General features: G+C 45.2%; 1 protein-coding gene across 2 annotated transcripts in view; it reads left to right on the forward strand.

Moving 5' to 3' along the window:
• The first annotated feature begins 944 nt into the window (after nt 1-944).
• LOC132386864 (NACHT, LRR and PYD domains-containing protein 3-like) overlaps nt 945-13787 on the forward strand; it is a 101950-nt gene continuing 89107 nt past the window's right edge. The window contains exons 1-2 of one of the 2 annotated variants that reach the window (XM_059959212.1): nt 945-1081; nt 12273-12441. The gene's annotated coding sequence lies outside the window, so the exon portion shown is untranslated. The remainder of the gene's footprint in view (nt 1082-12272; nt 12442-13787) is intronic. The other variant, XM_059959213.1, reaches the window with a different exon arrangement.

Below are 13787 nucleotides of genomic sequence, written 5' to 3' on the forward strand. Positions count from 1 at the left end.
AGACCAAAGAACAAACTGCCGGAGAAACTCAGTGGGTCGGGCAGCATCTGTGGAGGGAAATGGACCGTCAACATTTCGGGCCGAGACCCTCCCTCTGGACTGAGTGTGGACGGAAAATAGTCAGAGAAAAGAGGTGAGGGATGGGGATGGTGCAAGAGCTGGGAGTGAGAGGTGGATACAGGTGAGGGGGAGGTGGGAAGCTGGAAATAGTGACAGGGGTGGGAGGTGAGTTATTGGGGCAACACGGGGCTGCAGAAGATATTTAATTCCATGGAGGATTATGGAAGAAGTTAGAGAGTGTTTGTTATAGAGATCGACCAGACTGATTCCTGGAGGACGATGAAGTCTCAGTGACCGTCTTCACATAAAGCAGAGGCCGGCAGATGTGTGGGGACCGAAGGGATCGATCAAATGAGGATCGGAGAGAAACATGTGGCTGAGATGGGAAAGCAGCCGCCATCTTGTTGATGGTTTGAGGGGCTGAATGGCCACCGCCTGCTGTTTCTTGCTTGATGTTTCAGTGTTGCTGTCCAGTGAGGCTCAAGAGGAATGTGAATAGAAATTAGTGTTTATAATAATAGAAGTCGTTTCATTGATTCCTGCATATTTCCTCTTCGGGTGGGAATTGTGTGTCGGACAGGAATGGGAATCGAACCCGTAACTCTGAGAACCGGGAGGTGGAGAGATAGGGCCGGGGAAGATACAGAGGGAAAAATTAACAATGTAGCTGGTGTAAATATGAAATAATGTGTAAAATTCGGCACGTCGGTCGGGCAGTGTGAGAGGGGTGAGGAGCGGAGTCAGCGGTTCGGACGGGAGACCCTCCACCCATCGCTTGATCCACTTCTCACTCCCATTTCAAACGCAGATCAGCAGCATCTGCGCTTTCCGCTTCCGAGGCCCCGCCCCCGGTCTCACAGTCTCCGGATGGGCGGGGGTTTTCTTTCCGTTCTCTGTTGAAGCGGATTGTCACGGGGAGCCGGTGGACCGATCGCTGTCTGCGGGACAAATTGCTCAAGTTCCCATCGGTCAGTATTGAGGCCGGTCCCTGGGGATGAACGCGACCGACAATTTCCCATCGGTGAGTACTGAAGTCGATCCCGGGGGCGGGGAACCTGATGTTGGGCAGAGAGTTCCGTCAACTTCCCAGAACTGGCGGCCTCGTCCCGCTTCCTGGACACAACCTATCGTGGTCGGTCCGGGTTATGGGACCTTCACACCGAACCGCCTGAGATGAGCCGCCGCTCAGCCCCTGGTGTTCTGGTCCCAGGAGCGGGATGAGGTGGTGATGCCGAGACTGAACCCATCCATTAAGATGTACCTGGTGAACTTTACCTCCATCACCCGGCCCGGTATCGGATCCAAACTTCACCTGGATCGACGACTGGGGTCGACAATTGTTTTACATATTTGCAGCAAACTGGAAGCGGCCGTTCGGCCTGTTGTTTTCTGGCAGACAGAGGGTTAATTTGAGCAATCGCACCCTCGGGACACTCCTCCACGTGTATGAGTAGTTTCATCTTTCCCCGTTCAGACAGGACAGTGAGATGCAGATATCGCACGTCCTCTCGGGAGACTGGGAAGTTTATTTCCATCTTATTTCCATGACTACGACTTGCCGAAATGCTGACCGTGTTTCCCGATATCTGGCCCTATTAATGCGAGAATTAAGTCTTGTTCATTTATCTGGGTTTGTGTACACTCCCTCCGGAATTTCCAAAGAAGAAACCCAGGCTGTCTAATATTCCCACACGATTGAAATGGGGAATTCTTTATTTTGTTTTCCATGTACAGAGGTAGAGTGAAAATCGTGTCTCCTGTATTCTCCACACAGATCAATACACTGCAGCAGTACATTGAGGTAAAACAAATCATTCTGGTTACAGAGTAAGTGCAGTGCAGGTAGACATGTGGTGCAAGGTCACATCGATATAGACTGTGAGGTCAGGAGTCCACTCATCACGCTGTTCGCTTCTAACAGCAGAATGGACACCGTCCTTGAGCCCGGTGACATGTTTCTCTTCTATTTTATCTTCGCACCGATGGAGCATGAGAAGTGAGAATGTTCAGGGTTGTGGGGATCTTTCATTATGTTGTTTGCTTTACTGAGTCAGTGGGAAGTGTAGACTGAGTCCATGGAGGGGAGGTTGGTTCCTATGATGTGCTCAGCTGTGTTCACAGTTCTCCGCTATTTCATTCAGTTAAAGTAAGAGCAGTATCCGTATGAAGATGTGAAGAATCGGGATGGGATACTTTCTGCGGTGCATTGATAAAGTGTGTAGAGTAGAAAAGGGCACATACCAAAGTTCTTACTGTTTGTTCTGGCATGTTTGTTCTAGTAGATCTGTTGTCTACTAGTGCGTACTATTATTTCAGTATCTGCGTATAGCTTGAGAACCATCAGAGATTGCCCTTCATTCCATTCTCCCATCTAGCTCCATCTGCTCATCCCCTGCCCATCTTGTTGAACCTCTGTCCAGTCTGTATCCCATCACCCCAATGATATATATATCAACCATATTAGTCAACCTGTCCAGTCTGTATCCCATCACCTCAATGATATATATAAACCATCTCGTTCAACCTCTGTCCAGCCTGTATCCCACCACCTCAATGATATATATAAACCATCTTGTTCAACCTCTGCCCAGTCTGTATCTCTCCACCTCAATGATATATATCAACCATCTTGTTCAACCTCTGTCCAGTCTGTATCCCACCAGCTCAATGATATAACTCAACCATCTTGTCCAACCTCTGTCCAGTCTGTATCCCACCACCTCAATGATATATATCAACCTTCTAGTTCAACCTCTGTCCAGTCTGTATCCCAACACCTCAATGATATATATCAACCACATTGTTCAACCTCTGTCCAGTCTGTATCCCACCACCTCAATGATATATATCAACCATCTTGTTCAACCTCTGTCCAGTCTGTATCCCATCACCTCAATGAGATATATCAACCATCGTGTTCAACCTCTGTTCAGTCTGTATCCCACCAACTCAATGATATATATCAACCATCTTGTTCAGCCTCTGTCCAGTCTGTATCCCACCACCACAATGATATATATCAACCATCTTGTCCAACCTCTGTCCAGTCTGTATCCCACCACCTCAATGATATATATCAACCATCTTGTTCAGCCTCTGTCCAGTCTGTATCCCACCACCACAATGATATATATCAACCATCTTGTCCAACCTCTGTCCAGTCTGTATCCCACCACCTCAATGATATATATCAACCATCTTGTTCAACCTCTGTCCAGTCTGTATCCCACCACCTCAATGATATATATCAACCATCTTGTCCAACCTCTGTCCAGTCTGTATCCCACCACCTCAATGATATATATAAACCATCTTGTTCAACCTCTGTCCAGTCTGTATCTCTCCACCTCAATGATATATATCAACCATCTTGTTCAACCTCTGTCCAGTCTGTATCCCACCACCTCAATGATATATATAAACCATCTTGTCCAACCTCTGTCCAGTCTGTATCTCTCCACCTCAATGATATATATAAACCATCTTGTCCAACCTCTGTCCAGTCTGTATCTCTCCACCTCAATGATATATATATAAACCATCTTGTCCAACCTCTGTCCAGTCTGTATCTCTCCACCTCAATGATATATATCAACCATCTTGTTCAACCTCTGTCCAGTCTGTATCTCTCCACCTCAATGATATATATAAACCATCTTGTCCAACCTCTGTCCAGTCTGTATCTCTCCACCTCAATGATATATATCAACTATCTTTTCAACCTCTGTCCAGCCTGTATCCCATTACTGCAATGCTAATTTTCAGCAATCTCTCTTTCAAACTTTGTCTTCATTGTGAAGTTTTGTTTTGAATCTTTTCCAGGATTTTTTTTCGTTAGTAAGGACTACCAGAGGTTTAGTTGGACACAACACGTGGCAGGGTAAAAGCAGCCATTTCAATTTTAGTTTCAGCGTTACAAAATGGCTGCAGTGCTAATCTTCATCATAATGGAACTCACAGCATCTGATGTTGAGTTTGTTATTTCCTTTTTCGGTTATTTCCAGTAAACCACTTCCTCTGTTTCCTCTCAGAGCTGTTTCGTGTCAGAGCTGCAGCAAGTGTTGCAATTTTTATCGCTCTGTGGTCACCGCCTCTCAGCTTAGAGACTGTGGCCTCAGGAGCAAATGTGATAGTGGGAGGAAAGGATGCTGTGAGCATTGACTGTGTGGGATGTGTTACACCAGGGTCTGAAATAACTGAGAACTAAGAAATTGGTTGGGGTGGGATGGTATTTACAGTTTAGGGTGGCAATCAGTTACTATCAGTGCATTAAAATGAAGATGGAGAAAATACTACAGTTGAAGGAAATTTAAAGTGAGGAGGAGAAAATACTGGAAACGCTCAGCAGATCGGCAGCATCTTGGACAGTCTCAGTTCTGGAACTGGGTCTTCCACCATTTGTCCTTTCAGAGATGTAGTCTGATGTACTGAGTTCCCAGCACTTTCTACTTTATAATTTTACATTTTGTTCCTGCTACAATACAGGAAACATGGCAGCCAGCTCTGCTGGGCAAGATCCCACACAGCAGGATAGTTGTGATCAAATGTGCTCGGTTTAGCCTTTGGGGTCAGGCTGAAGTGTATCCGCATCCTCTACACAGACCGGGGAACCAGCCTGAGCACCGGCCCGGGCAGAGGGTCATTAGGGTCCAATTACACCTTAGTCTGTGAATGGGAAATGGCAGAAACACCACGGCAAATCGCCGGCACCAAAGCGTCTTTGTATGGGTGATGATATTGGGCCGGTGTCTCTGTGGATATGGAACCGGCAGTATACGGGCTTCAGTCCAGGTTGGTAACTCGACAGCTGGGATCGGAATTTTCTCAGGCTGCAGTGAAGCTGAAATCCCGGGCGGTTGGACATTGGTTATGGGGAAATCACCGTCTACACTGTCCAATAGGACATCATCTCCGTCAAGTATTTTGGAGATTATTTAAGAGTTAACTAGGGAGTTGGGTGAAGTTGGGCAGTGATGTTGTTCATCTGAACTTTGGTGCAGTCTGTAGCAAGATCCTGCATGGCAGCTGATCGGGCAGGTTCGGTCACGTGGGATTCACGGGGAGCTGGCGAGGGGGATTCACACCGGGCTCACAACAAGAAACAGAGGGAGATGAGTGAAGATGGTTTTAGCGAATGGAGGCCCGTAATGGGTGGGATGTGTGTGCCAGTATCGAGACCTCTGTAATTCACTATTCATGTCACTGATTTGTACAAACCGTATATGAACGTACATGGTTACACAGAGTATTATGTACAGTTGTGTTCACCCTACTGTAGTAAATATATTATCAAGCTGGAGAAGGTGCAGAGGAGAGTGCTGAAGACGCTGCCTGGTCTGGAGGGCCGAGTCATAGGAACCGTTTGGCCGAGCTGTATACGCTGTAAGAGGGAGTACAGATAATGCGGTTGGTCGTGCTATTTTACCCAGGGTTCAAGATTCAGAATTGTTTGATGTCATTCCAGTACACAAGTGTAAAGGAGAACAAAATAATTGTTACTCAAGACAGAAAAAAATAAAATGATGGGGGCCACAATAATAAACAAAACACAATACATGAAGTATGATGGTTTAAAATGATCGATTGTCTGTCCATAAAGGGACGTTAATCACAGGAGTGTCTGGACATGTGAGACTGACGTTGATTCTTCTTGTTCATGTGCCACGCTTGGGCGATCGTGACTCTCCACGTCCAGCGATCCCTCGCAGCGTCAATGATATCTCGCACACTTAGATCTGTTAGTTCTTTCACAGTTCCATATATTTTCTACTTTGTCTTCCTCTTCCGCGTTTCCCAGGCATACGGCCTTGTAATGTAAGGCATTCTGTTTCTCCCTTTTGATGACATGGCCCAGGAATTTAAGGCTGCTTTCACACGACACCGGATAAATCCGTAATGGAAGGTTTTTCTCTTCGCTTTTACCCTTTGTCCACGCTAAAACGGCGTGTTCATCCCCCGAAACCGGAGCTCTTCAGAAACGATTTCCAGGGTGGATATTTTTGAAAACGCGGCTCGGGCAGATCAGTGTGGACGGGGTAACCGACGTATGAAAACGCTGCCAGACGGCAGCGCGCTATTTCGTTGTTTTCTTGAACCCAACCTAACAATTTCAGAACAGACGGCAACGAGACTGAAGCCAACAGAGTTAGAAATGTACTCACCAAATACTTACACTCATAGCTTACTGAATAAATAAGTATACTCACTTGGCCCTGTTTTCTGTCCTTGCTCGTATGAAATTGGTTTACCTATTTATGCAATTATTTCTCTGACAATAGATGTGTAACAGCCTGATGAAACATTGTATAGAAATACAACATAACACTGATGCAGACATGTTTTATACATTTAACGAGGTGCTTTATTAATGCAACAGAGTTGGCCAGTTTTTCAATTTTCGTCGCCAGCCGGGTCACACTGCCCATGAACTCCCTGTCGGTTGCCTCCGTACGCTCCAGTATTTGTTTTTTCTTTCATGTTCTCCTGCGCGAGAGCAAACATCTGTCCGTCGTTTTTTAAGTTTTTCTTGTCTGTAACTGCACAAACACTTACTTTTACACCGGAATTCGACACCAAACACGTCGCTTGTTTTCGGTTCTGCACGCGCAGTAGGAGGAGATTCGCCGAAATCTCCGTTTCAATGTCGGCAGAGATACTTTTAAAAACGCATAGTGTGGACACCTGTCGTTTTTAACGCGAAACCGGCGTTTTCAAAATTATCCGGTCTAGTGTGGATGTAGCCTAAGCTTCCTCTCATTTAATGTTCTCATTAAGGGTCTTTTCGTATGGTTACGTTGGGGCACCGTCTCATTCGTTACCCCATCTCTGTATGATGTTTTCAGCATTCTGAAAAAAAACACATTTCTGTTGCTTCTAATTTTCTTTGGAGTTCTGGTGTTACAGTCCATGTTTCGGAAACACACAGCAAGATTGACTAGATGCAACATTTTAGTAACCTAAGCCTTGTTGTCATTGAAATGTGTCTGTTGGGAAAAATGGGTTTCATTTTTTGGAAGTTGGTTTTGGCAATGGCAATTCTTCTTTTCATTTCTACTTCACTTCTAGCATCTTGTGATGTAAAGCTGCCAAGTTAATTAAAGCCGGTCTTTTGTTCAATCTTGGTTACCGATGGCAGTTGGGAATACCCTGCCCTTTTCATATTACCAAATATTTGTTGATTTTTTTTTTACCGTTGATGGTTAGACCAAAGTCTGCACTTGTTTGTACTACTTTGTCCAGGAGAATTTGTAGGCCTTCTGCAGCACATGCTATTAGGGTGGTATCATCTGCATATCTTATGTTGTTGATGTAAACACCTCCAATATTTATCCCATCTCGGTCTTCTATTTCTCTGAGAATCACTTCAGTATAGATATGAAATAATTTCGGTGAGGCAGCGCTTCTCTGTCTAACTCCCCTTTGAATTTTAGCCCAACTGCTTATATTATCATCATCTTTTACCGCCACTGTTTGGTTCCAATATAAATTTTGAAGCGGGTATTGGTCCCTTCCGTGAATGTTTAGTTAAGTGAGAATTCGAAATAATTTTTCATGTTGCACTTTATCGAATGCTTTACTGAAATCAATAAAACATAAAAAGACATCATTCTGATATTCAGTTGCCCTTTCAGAAAGCATTCGTAGTACGAACGTGGTGTTCCCAGTTTCTCTGTCCACCATAAACCCCTATTTCAGTTTAGAAGTTTCTGGCCTTAACTTGTTTTTAATTTGACTCAGAGCAATTCTCAACAAAATCTTTATTATGTGACTCATAGGACTGATTGTTCTATAATGTTCGCTGTCGATAGTTCCAGGAATTTTAGGCAGAGTTATAAATACTGATTTCTAGAGATCGTCAGGCAATACACCAGACTCATATATGCCATTAAACTCTTCAAAATGAACATCCATGCCCAGATCCTCTGGGGCTTGTATCATTTCCACTGAAATTCCATCAGGTCCGGTGGCTTTACCTTGTTTCATAATTTTCATTGCTTTAGTTATTTCTTCTTTGGTAATAAGTGGGCCAGAATGAGGGTGTTTAATACATGTTATCTCAAAAAGCTGCTCTACGTATTGAATCCACATACTTTGTCCGTTAAGATGGATCCGTCTGCTGATTCTAGCCATCTTGTAGAGGAGGTTTTTTAATTCCAGTAATTTCCTTAATTTTCTGGTGCATTTCTTTGCTGTGTTTAATACGGCCTTCTACTTCATTGCATTTGTTGATTCAGCCATTCTCCCTTTGCAATACTGCACAATTCTCTGGTCCGTGACATTGATTGTATGTCCATAAAGTGACGTTAGGCACAGGAGAACCTGGACATACGGAGACTGATATTGATTGTCGGTTCATAAAGTTATTTTAGGCACAGGGGTGGCTAGAACTGTCAGGAAATTTTAAACCAACAGTGGGTGGGGTGCGGAGGATGGATTAGTGAGTAGAAGAGTTAATCAGGCTTACTGCTTGGGGTAAATAACTATTTCGAGACCGATTGTCCCGGCGTGGATGTTACAGATCCACAATTCCTTTAAGGCAGCAGCAGAGACGTAAAGAGAGTTTTGCGCATGTTGACCTTTATAACGCAGGCTATTAAGAAGAGGGGTTGGGATATTAATGCTAAAGTTGTAAAAGACACTGTGAATCCAAATATGCAGAATTGTGTGCAGTTCCGGTCGGCTACTGGGAGGAAACATGTCGATAAGCGTGAAAGAGTGCAGGGGAAATTACACGGACATTGCTGGTGTTTCAGAAAATAATTATAGTGATAGCTTGATTGGTTTAGAACCTGACTACCTGGAATACAGGGGAATGCGGGGTTTTCCTAGCAGGGTTCCAAATTTTCTATGCCATTTTCCCCTACAATTAAAGGAAGGGTCCACGGACCCCAGGTTGGGAAGCCCTGCTCGAGATATAGAAATCCATGGTGGTATAAATAGGGTTAATGCAGGTAAGCATTTCCCCCTCCGTTTGGGTAAGATCATGGATTTAGGGCAAAAAGCGACACATCTAAGGGAAATCTGTGGGGGAACTACTTCACTCAGAGGGCGGTGCGAATGCGGAACCAGTTCCCAGCAGAAGTAAGAGATAAAGGTTTAATTGTGGTATTTGAGAGATGCTTGGGTAGGTGCATGGATGAAGGAGGTATAGAGGGCTGTGGTCTGGGTGCAGGGGGATGGGAACACACTGAACATGGCACGGACTGGTTGGGCTAACAGCCCTGTCTCTGTGGTCTAACGGCTCTGTGAATCTCAATTGAAACTTTTACACATAATCGACAGTTATTGCAGACGGGTCGTATCCAACAATGTGTTTTAATTTTGGACCAGAGTCTGCACTGCCGAGAGTTCTGCAGAGCTGGGACTACCAGGAGATTTACTGAATGCGCCTCAACAGGGTAAAAACAACCGCTGGAATTTTAGTATCCCCATTACAAAATGGCTGAATGTTCAGTTTAATTTTGTCACAATGAAACCGAGAACGTGTCACACTGAGTTTGTTATTTCCCCGCGCGGTTATCTTTGCGAGCCACTTCCTCCGTCACCAGGGCAACAGCTCACCAGAGCTGCAGAGAGTGTTGAACGTGTTTCTCGCTCTCTGGTTGCTGACTCCCAGCGGAGAGAGAGTGGCCTCAGATACGAGGATGCTTTGAGCATTTGCTGTCCGGGATGGAACGTAAAAGATTGTGGGGATTGCATTTATGCAATTCTGTTCTGGGTGTCAAACATCTTGCAGTCAGTAAATCGTTTCTGCATCAAAGGAACAAAATGAAATCTCCTGCAGTGAGATTCAAATGCTATATTTGCAATTTTATATTTAAATCATTTTGTTCCTGTTACACGACAGAGTAAGCGGCTGTTAATTGACCAGGGCTACAATAAGATAATGAGCAAGTGTGCTCAATGTAACTGTGGAGACAAGTTGAAATGTATCAGCACCCACTTTGTGACCCGATGCCCAAGTTTCCCGTCTGATCCCCGTCCAGACAAAGGATCATCAGGCTCCATTTCTGTCACGGGTTGGTGTGGGAGTGTAAGTTTTTGAACTGGGATTAGCTGAGACACTGCCGCATATTAGCGGCAGCAAAGAGCCCTGGGAGAGTTGGTGTTTGAGATACAATCTTGGGATGGGGGCTCCGGGAATATGGAACTGGCAGTGTCTGGGCTTCGGTCTACGTTGGTGCTTTTACAGATGCGGCTGGATGTTCCCCCTTCAGCAATGGAGCAGACGTCTCCAGGGGCTGGATATTGGTGCCATGAATCTTTCAGTGTGAGATGTGGGAACACCCACTGTGAGATGTGGAAAAGAAGTGCGAGGCTCTCGGTGTGGACTGTGACCCTCTGAGGTTGGATTCTGGGATACCACACATGTTTTGACCCAGATAAGATGAGTCGGGGGTCAAGTTGTCCGGGCTTATGAGATGCTGAGCGAGTATTTCTGTTCTGTGCTCAGGTGTTTGCTTCTGAAGTTGCTTTGGAAGCAAAGCAGAGAACGAGTTCTCATTCCACCCCTCACACGGAGAGGCTGTGAATAAATACGCTGTTTTGTGCGTTTGCACCAGTAGAAATAGACCGGGGTTTCAGAAATCAATTTGCATTTGGAAATTCCCCCTCACTATCACCTGTCTATCTGCCAGTGGGAGTCAAAGAGAAACTAAAGACGCTGAAGATAGAACAGAACATGGAACAGTACATCACAGGAACAGAGCATTCAGCCACAATGTGTGCCGAACCAACTGAAAAGTAAAGCAACCCCCCTCCAAAAAAAAACTAATGACTCCTACCTACACAATGTTCATATCCTCTCAATATTCCTCACACCCATGTGCCTGTCTACACGTCCCTTAAAAGCCTCCAATGTATTTGCTTCCCCCACCATAACAGACAGCAGATTCCGGGCATCCACACCTCTCTGAGTAGAACAACCTACTCTCACATTTCCTTTGCACCTACTCCCTCACACCTTCCTTGCAAGCCCTCTGGTATTAGACATTTCCAACCGGTGAAAAGATACTCCCTGTCTTCTCTATTTCTGTCTTTCATAATCTTATAATCCTCTATCAGATCTTCCCTCAGTCCCTGCCGCTCCAAGGGGAACAACCCAAGATTTTCCACTAAAACCTGGATGAATCCATTCCGAGGAAAGGTCAGGAAACCGAATCGCGAACGTTATTCCTCTCCCCACAGCAACTCCTTATCTGCTGAGCGTTTCTAGTGATTCCGTTTTCTCTTTATTACATTCACCCGGGAACATTTTAAATCCTCTGCGAATGGACCAGTGAACCAGCTCTCGTGTTGTGAGAGTTGATAGAAGAGTAAAGAAACCAGACCTTTTCCCAGTTCATTACCCCGGTCCCAATTGTCCCTTTTTTCCAGGAAATGCATTCAGTACAGTTGTTGCTGAAAAGGTCCGCAGGAATAATCCGAGGAATTATAAGCATTATGCACGAGGAGCATTTGATGGCCCTGGGCCTGTGTTCAGTGGAGTTCAGAGGGTTGGTGGTGGGGGGGGGGGGCGGTGAACTTAGGGCGGGAGTGATTATTTACACCGACTGAATAACAAGTGGAGAGGGTGTCCGGATTAGACGGAATGGCTGGGATCTGAGAGTGCCGCCTCGGAATGAAGGAGCTTCACTTTAAAACTGAGACGAGAGACATCACTTCAGCCAAAGGTTGTTTGATCTGTGGAATTTGTTACCACAGAGGGTGGTGGAGGCTACCGTTGCGTATATTCATGTTCTGGATTACTAAATAGGCTGTCTGTTATAGCAGGGAAGCAAGAATACGGTGTCAGGAAAATATTCCTCCGTGATTGATTTTGGAGCAGGCTAGAACGACCGAATCACCTAATTCTACTCCTATGTATTATGACGCATCTTATACCATGACTGAACGATGACTTCTTTGTATCCTATCATAAACAAGAGAAAATCTTCAGATGCTGGAAATCCAAGCAGCACTGACAAAATGCTGGAGGAAATCAGCAGGCCAGGTAGCGTCTATAGAAGAGAGTAGAGTCGACGGACAGATGCTGCCTGCCCTGCTGAGTTCCTCCAGCAATTTGTGTCCCATGTCAGGCTTTGTAAAGTCTGAGGGATTGTTCCAGATTTCCTCAGTCGCATCATGATATATACGTTCAAGATTTAAATGTCAGGTTAATGTTTTGTTCTCGTTTGTGTTAGTAACATATTTCATTGTCTCTCTGGTTAAAGTTAGACCTGCGGTGCGAGGTTTATTGGAAGAAAAGCCCACAACTGGAGGCGAACCACGACTGAAGACGTGGGAACAGCAACAAGTGAACCAGCCCGAGGACTGAGAGCACCGACTGGAGAGAACCCATCTGACTCGGAGATTCCATTGATTCAGTCAGGAGAAAGTTTGGTGAGTCTCATTTACTCAAACACTGGTCCTTTAGACATTACATACCTGTACCCAGGAAGGTAGGAAATAGCTGGAGTGAGACTGACTAAACTTCGAAGTGCCAGTTACGCCAGTTGCAATCATTCCAGATCCGCTGATGTGCTGTCAGCATCAGCTCTGTGAAGCCACACACGTTCCCTCATATTGTTTGCCCATTTCAAACTCGTCACTTCTGATGTTTGCTTGCTTGTCTGTGTTAGGTCACAATCATCTCAAATTGAGTTGAGAATTTCCCCCCTTTATAAGACGCCGCATTTGTTTCCTGCTGCAGTGATTGTAGAAATGTGGAATTACCATGAACTACAGCAACATGTCATTGACCCCTCTGTTGATTGCAATCTGCAATGATGTACTTGCCCTCGAGTATATCGTCGTGCAAGCCTCTGCTAAGAGCAAACCATCTTGAAGCCAATATGTCCCAGCACCAGATTTCATTCAGTCGTAACTAGCAAATGCCAACCAATAATTTACATTTACATAGCCTGGCGTCATCAAGTCCTTGTCTGCCAATAAATTGTCAGAACCTATGAATCTGTAATTAAGTGTTGGGTCAGATGATGAAGGAGATGATATTAAGGTAGATGCAATGTTCAGAGAGACTGTGGAAGGATTGACTGTGGACAGGGCATCATGTAGAGAATAGCAGCAACAGCTTACACTCCCCCTCTCCCCTCACTCCCTCTCTCACCCTCCTATTTTTTTTGTACCGGTGTTAATCGCGGGAGTTGCGAACCCTTTCCACTCACTGACCAAGGAATGTCAAGCCTGTGATTCCATTCAAAGCCCAGTTTAAAGAGTGGGGTTGAAGTATTATCGATATGAACATGGGGGAATGCGTAACGAAAGTTTAAATCAGATCAGCTGCAGTTTCGGAGGGCCGAGTGGTCCACTTATGAATTTGTGGTGTTGATTAGAAAAATTCTGACGGTTTAATTAGTGTAAACCGATGTAACTTCTGCATATTAATTATATTGCGGAACTCAAAAGGAACGACATACATTAACTACATACATGGAGATTTGTGTGTTAATGTTGTACCCCATCAGGTTGCGGATCGACCATAACACAATCGGTGAGCTGGTTAGCGCGGTACAGGACCGAGGGACGCGCTCCCCGTTCCCTGTTACTGACTCTACAGTCTCCCCATCTACCGCGCGCTCCAACTCACCGCGCCGCCCACTGCCCACGCGAGCACTCTCGCGGAGCTTCGTCACCCTCACGCTCACCTATGTCTCCTGAATTTGGAATGCAATAACTTGACTTATAAGGGCAAGCATGTCTTTTGCCTTCTTCACCACCCTGTCAAT

Source organism: Hypanus sabinus, unplaced genomic scaffold (assembly GCF_030144855.1).
Source record: "Hypanus sabinus isolate sHypSab1 unplaced genomic scaffold, sHypSab1.hap1 scaffold_135, whole genome shotgun sequence".
Classification (NCBI taxonomy): Eukaryota; Metazoa; Chordata; class Chondrichthyes; order Myliobatiformes; family Dasyatidae; genus Hypanus; species Hypanus sabinus.